Source organism: Heteronotia binoei, chromosome 2 (assembly GCF_032191835.1).
Source record: "Heteronotia binoei isolate CCM8104 ecotype False Entrance Well chromosome 2, APGP_CSIRO_Hbin_v1, whole genome shotgun sequence".
In the NCBI taxonomy this organism is placed as follows: domain Eukaryota; kingdom Metazoa; phylum Chordata; class Lepidosauria; order Squamata; family Gekkonidae; genus Heteronotia; species Heteronotia binoei.
The window spans coordinates 141,487,770-141,493,769 of record NC_083224.1 but is presented as its reverse complement, the minus strand read 5'-3'; positions in this window follow the sequence as shown (position 1 = coordinate 141,493,769).

Genomic DNA, 6,000 nt, shown 5'->3' with positions numbered 1-6,000 from the left:
TGCAGAAGAAAGTTTGAGCTTTCTTGTAGCAGTTGCAAATATTGTATGCCTTGAATCTGTGGTAAGTAACACATTGCCAGGGTGGCTAACTCTGGCTTGCCAAAGTTTCCTACTTGGATATCAGAATCCAAAGACACCAGCTTGAATAATTTGGAGTGAAAGAGAGAGGAAAACATATATCACATGAATGTATATGGTGAGATCTCATGATAAGGGTATGTATGTGGCCTAGATAAATGATGATCTTGTTATTTAAGTGATAAGTGTTTTGATCACTGACATAATTGCTTTATTAAGCAAAACTTACACTACTGAATGTGGGCAAGCCAAATACTCAGCAACAAGTGAGTAAGGTACAGACATTCAAGAGCCAGCCTGCTTTTCAGGGCAAGCATTTCTATTCTGTCTCTGCTGGGAGTGATCAGTATGGTCATGTCCAATGCACAGAAGTGACAGAATTTTTGTCCATAGTGAGAACTTCTTGGAAGGAGAGAACCAGAAAATATGAACTATGCAGAGCTGTAACAGTCAACCTCTTGTGATGATGGGTGCGATGATGTCCCAGCAGCTTTTAGTGGTTTAATCAGTTCCTACAGCGTGTTAGTTGTTCTGGTGCACAGCTGAGCAGTTAAGAGTGCTAAAATTTCTGGGGGGAATTGGAAAAACTCGAGTACTGACTTCTTAGCCATATTTTTTTTACTATATGGCTGCTAGATCATTGTCCCGTTTAGTATAACACAAGTTTTTCCACATGTGGAATACTTCATGGAGAAAATGCTTCTCCATAGCCATTAATCGTATGCAGCCTCACCATATTGTGCTACTTGTTTGGGATTTTTTTGTGTTTTTGTTGTTGTGAGGAGGCCAGTTCTGCCATGGAGGTAGATTAATACTGAAAATACACAGGCTTTAGTGGGAAAGTTTGAGGGGGGAGCAAGGCAGCCACAGAGAATGAAGCTTATCTGAAGCAGGACACATGAGTAAAGCTCTGCAAATCCAGTTCTGGCTGAAGACACTGGCAAATTACAAGGATCTTTTGGGGTGTACAATTAGAGGGATTCCTCTTGAAGGTAGCCTTGTTCTTAACATTGGAGGTGGTGTTGCTGTGTATATCAAAGAGGGCATACAGCTAAATAAGCTAGAAAGCATTTGGGGAATAAACACTCCTCCCCCCCCCCCCCCCAGAATCACTATGGGTTACTTAACAGTGGTTGCTGTCACCAACTATGAAGGTAGGGTTGTCAGATCCTGATATGGTGGGAGAACTGCTGCCGGCAACCCCTGCTGCTGCTTTGTCAGACGGTGGTGGTAGGGATTAAAATACAGTGTTAAAATACTTCCAAGAAAAACTGGGAAGTGATGTAATGCCTCTCGAAGAGTACCTGGAAACTGATGGCTCTCCCTGTGTCCCTACCACCAGACTCCTGCTGGCTAGCAGCCCTATATGAGGCATGCCTTGAGAGTGAGGAAGATAAGTAAAGTGACTGAAGTGGAAAATGCAACACTGGGTGGCTTCAATTACTCTCCCACTGACTTGGCAAATGTATGCTCAACTCATGCTGTAGAAATGTTTCTCATTGAAATAGCTGGCCATGGAGGTAATGAGAGGGGTAGTGAGTGACCCTCTTCTTGGTTTTGAGCAGGACTTGAGACCTGGTGCAAGATGTAGACGATGCTGCATTGACTAAGAATGGTGACCACAATGTTTTAAGCTGAACATTCATGTCAATGGGAAGTTACTCTAAAAGTCAAAACAATTGCATCTGATTTCAAAAGCAGGAACTTTACAAAAATTGGGAATACTAGAAGGAAGTTGAAAGAGAAAAAAATCAGATACCTCCTGGATGCTTGGAAATCATTGTATACAACATAAAACCACACTGAGACCCAGATAGAATGCACACCTCAAAACTATGAAAAGTGCCATCAAGTCACAGCCAACTTCTGGCAACTGTGTAGGGTTTTCAGGGCAACAGACATTCAGAGGTGGTTTGCCATTGTTTGCCTCTACGTAGTGATCCTGGGATTCTCTGGCAATCTCCCCATCCAAATAGTAATCAGGGCTGACCCTTCTTCCAAAATATGACAAGTTCAGGTTAGCCTAGCCAATCCAGGTCAGGGTATGAAAAGTACTGCCAAGTCTAAAAAGCTGCTTGTGTGGTTAATGATTCAAGGAAGCCATAAAAGACGGGAAAGGTTTTTCCAAATGAAGTGAACAGAGACAAGCACAAGCAGATGTATGCTGACATTAGTGGGAGCAAAAAGAATTTGAGGAGTGGATTGCTAAAAACATTAAACAATATGTACTTCACATATATCAGGACTTTAAAGAAAATGGTGATATGACAATACTCAATTCTTTGCATCTGTTTCACTATGGAAAATATGGGCCACATATCCTTACCAAAGCTGTTGTTTTGGGGAAGTTAAATTGTGGTGATAACATAAGTCTCCGGCTCTAGATGGCACACATCCAAAGATTCTTAAAGAAATTGAATGTGAAATTGTTGATCTATTAACCATTGTATGTAATGTCACTAAAATTAACACTCTACCAGATGACTGGAAAGTAGCAAATGTCACACTGATTTCTAAATAGGGGTTTAGAGGGTCTCCAGGAAATTACAAGCCAGTTAGCCTAACTTCTGTACCAGGTTAATTAGCAGAAACTATTAGTAAATACAGAATAATTTAACATATAGAGGAACAAAGCCTACTGAGGAGAAATCAGCAGGGTTCTTAGCCCAAGGATTGCAGTCTCAAGCTGGTGGCATGATCAGTTGATTTGTGTCTCCACTGAGGAGAAAAGTAAGATAGAAATAAACACTTTGTGGAGTTCTATGAGAAGGTTAACAAGCAGATGGACAGTGATGATCCAGGAGACGTTATACACTTGGACGTCTAAAAGGATTTTCACAAAGTATCTCACTGAAGACTCCTGAGTAAGCTTAGAGGAGTCCTTTTATGGGTTAATATTTGGGTTAAAGAACAAGAAGCAGCAAACAGTCATAGATGAACTATTGTCTAAATGGAGGGCAGTGGGCTCCACAAAGATCAGTATTGGTAGTACGACACTTTATCTGTTTGTAAATGATGTGGAATTAGATGTAGTGTAGTGACCAAGACTTTGAATATGTGCTGATAGTGTGAACGGGCAGAAGCTGAGATTTTAAAAGTTCTTGAAGATTTAGTGGACAGTTTGACAAAAGTTCCATTCAGTGTGTGACAGTGAAAAAAAGACAAACTCTATGCCAGGAATGGAAAGGAACTGAAGATGAAATGCTTAATATTGTAATTCCCCTGGGAAGACCTATGGTGCAACTTCACTTGGAATACTGTGCACAGTTCTGGCTGCCATAACTCAAAAAATAATGTTGCAGAGCTGAGAAATGTGCTGAAGAGTGTAAACAAGATGATTAAGAGACTGGAACACCTTTCCTATGTGGAAAGGCTACAGAGTCTGGGGACCCTGCAATTTTGGAGAAAAGATGACTAAGGAAGAGCATGATAGAAACATATTAAGTTATGTATGAGGGGGAGGAATTGGACAGAGAATGTGTTTTCCATCTCTCATAATACTGGAACTTGGGGGTACCTAATACCATTGATGCATAACAGATTCAGAGTGAACAAAAGGGAATACTTGTTTACTCATCAAGTATTTAAATTGTGCATTTTACTGCCATTGTACATAGTAATGGCCTCCAGCATAGATGGCTTTAACAGGAAATTGGGTTCATGAAGGATAAGTCTCAATGGCTACTAATCATGGTGACCAATGAGAACATTGATGTGCAGAAAACTCTGAACACCAGTGCTAGGAGGCAATATCAAGAAGAGATCTTGGCCTCTATGCTGTTTCTTGGCCCTCCAGAGCTGCTTTCACATTGAGGATTTTTTTCTGTTTCAGCCAACTTGTTCTGTCCCCCCCCCCCCCATTCCCACACAATATTCTCCCAATATTTGTACACAAATTGGTTCCCTCCTTTTAAAACTTTATTTTAAACCTTTAAAAAAGCGTTGCCATGGCTGAACACTATCAACACAAGTTTCTTCTATTTGGAAGAGAAATTATGCTTTGCATTTGAACGAAAGGACATGGCCACTTTGCTTCCTTCCTTCCTTTGCATTTTGTCAGTGAACTCTACCTGTAGTTGCTGGAAAATCTCTCCCTCTACTGTCTGGCATTGTTGATGCCAATAATTTCTTCTTAAAAATTGTGTGCATGTGTCAGCCAGGGAAGTCAAATCAGTGTAACATTATAGTGCCATTTCAGCAATACAGTGCCATTGATCTGACCCTCTAAAATCTATGGGAATAATCCTTCATGAGTTACCTTGTATGGTATGCGTGGGGTGGGGAATGAGTACTACAGAATAGTGTACTTACACAATACAAGTAATTACTGTATTTCATCATTGCTCGAGAGAGGATGGATACCTCTTGCTACTGCTAAAAACTACAAATATTTTAATAAAGAAACAATACACAAGAACAGCAAAATTACAGATCTTCTGTGAAGAGCTGTTTAGTCAATCAGTCTCTTAATTGTTGAGGGATGCAAGAGGCCAGTCCCTTGCAACTATGATAGGAGTTAGCATAACTGAAGAGAGTCTACAGCTTTACTCAGCCAGCTTTACTACATTATTCCTATGCAGCGCTACCCCAGATTTTTTTTTTAATGTGACAGGTTAGGCAAACAATCCTGATGCACTGCCTGAGAACATGGGAGAAGCATCATTGTACAAGCATGAAAGAAAAACCATAACTAAAAATGGAGTGAAAATAGATTACCCTCTGTTGTCTGAATCCGCAACAGCAAGGGTGATTTCACACACAATTGTACCTGCAACCTGACTGCATGGAAGACCACCCTGCTGCTGAAGGAGCCCAGGACAACTGAAACAGGATGCTGAACTAGATTGGACACAGGGCTCTTCGTATGTTCTTATGTCATGTACATTATAATAATAGTCAGAATTCTGAATTTCAGAAGGAAAGGATCTCATGGTTAATGTTATAGCATCTCCTGAACATCTAAGTAATTTGGGCTTCATTTTGTACAAAAAGGGGTTTAGGATTACGCTTCAATTACATCCCAAGTAAGTAAGTAAGGCTACTGAATTAAACAGAACTTATTTCCATGTAAATATTCATGGGACTGCAGCCTTGTCATTAACTTTTGGTTTGATATAAGTCCTTGATATTCATATTCTTGTTGCTAGCATATAAATATGAATCTAATAATTGCATACAATATGAGAAGACACAGTATTTGCTCTGGCAGCTCGCTACTGGCAAATTCAGTTGTTGCAAATAGTAGCTGAAGATATAGCTAGACCAGAGCAACTGCATGTTATGATGTCTTTGGTTTGAAAAGCTATTTGATTTTCAGAGCTACTAGATGGAACCTCTTCCTGCTAGAGAGTTGCAAGAGAAAGTTTCACTGGATTATGACACCCAACTGAACTATGATTTATTTCAGTTTTAGAAAACTGTAAAATATTGAATCATAGCAAGGCTTCCAAGTAATGAATGTTGACCAAGATAGCAGATGTTTTTGACTCTGAGGCAAAGTGGTAGAGCTTTTGCTTGGCATGCAGAAGGTCCCAGGTTCATTCCCCATCATCTCCTCTTAAAAGGACTGGATAGGAGTTGACATGAAAGACCTCCACCTGAGACCCTGGAGAGCCACTGCCAGTCTAAGTAAATTGTACTGACCATGCTGGATCTGATTTAGTATAAGGCAGCTTCATGCATGTGTTTGGTCTTGTTCCTAGTTTCTGGTACATGAAAAATCCATAGGCCTAATTTACAGCAGTTTTGTAGTTTACAAACTAATAGTTTTATAACAGAGATACTGATTACCAACTAGGACCTCAGACCTAAACATATTCAACTGAAAAACTCTGATTGCTGTGAAACTTCATAGTTGGATAATCAGTTCATTATCTGACATTACTGAAAATGTAGGGAGGGGTGGGAAGGTTGAAGACAACG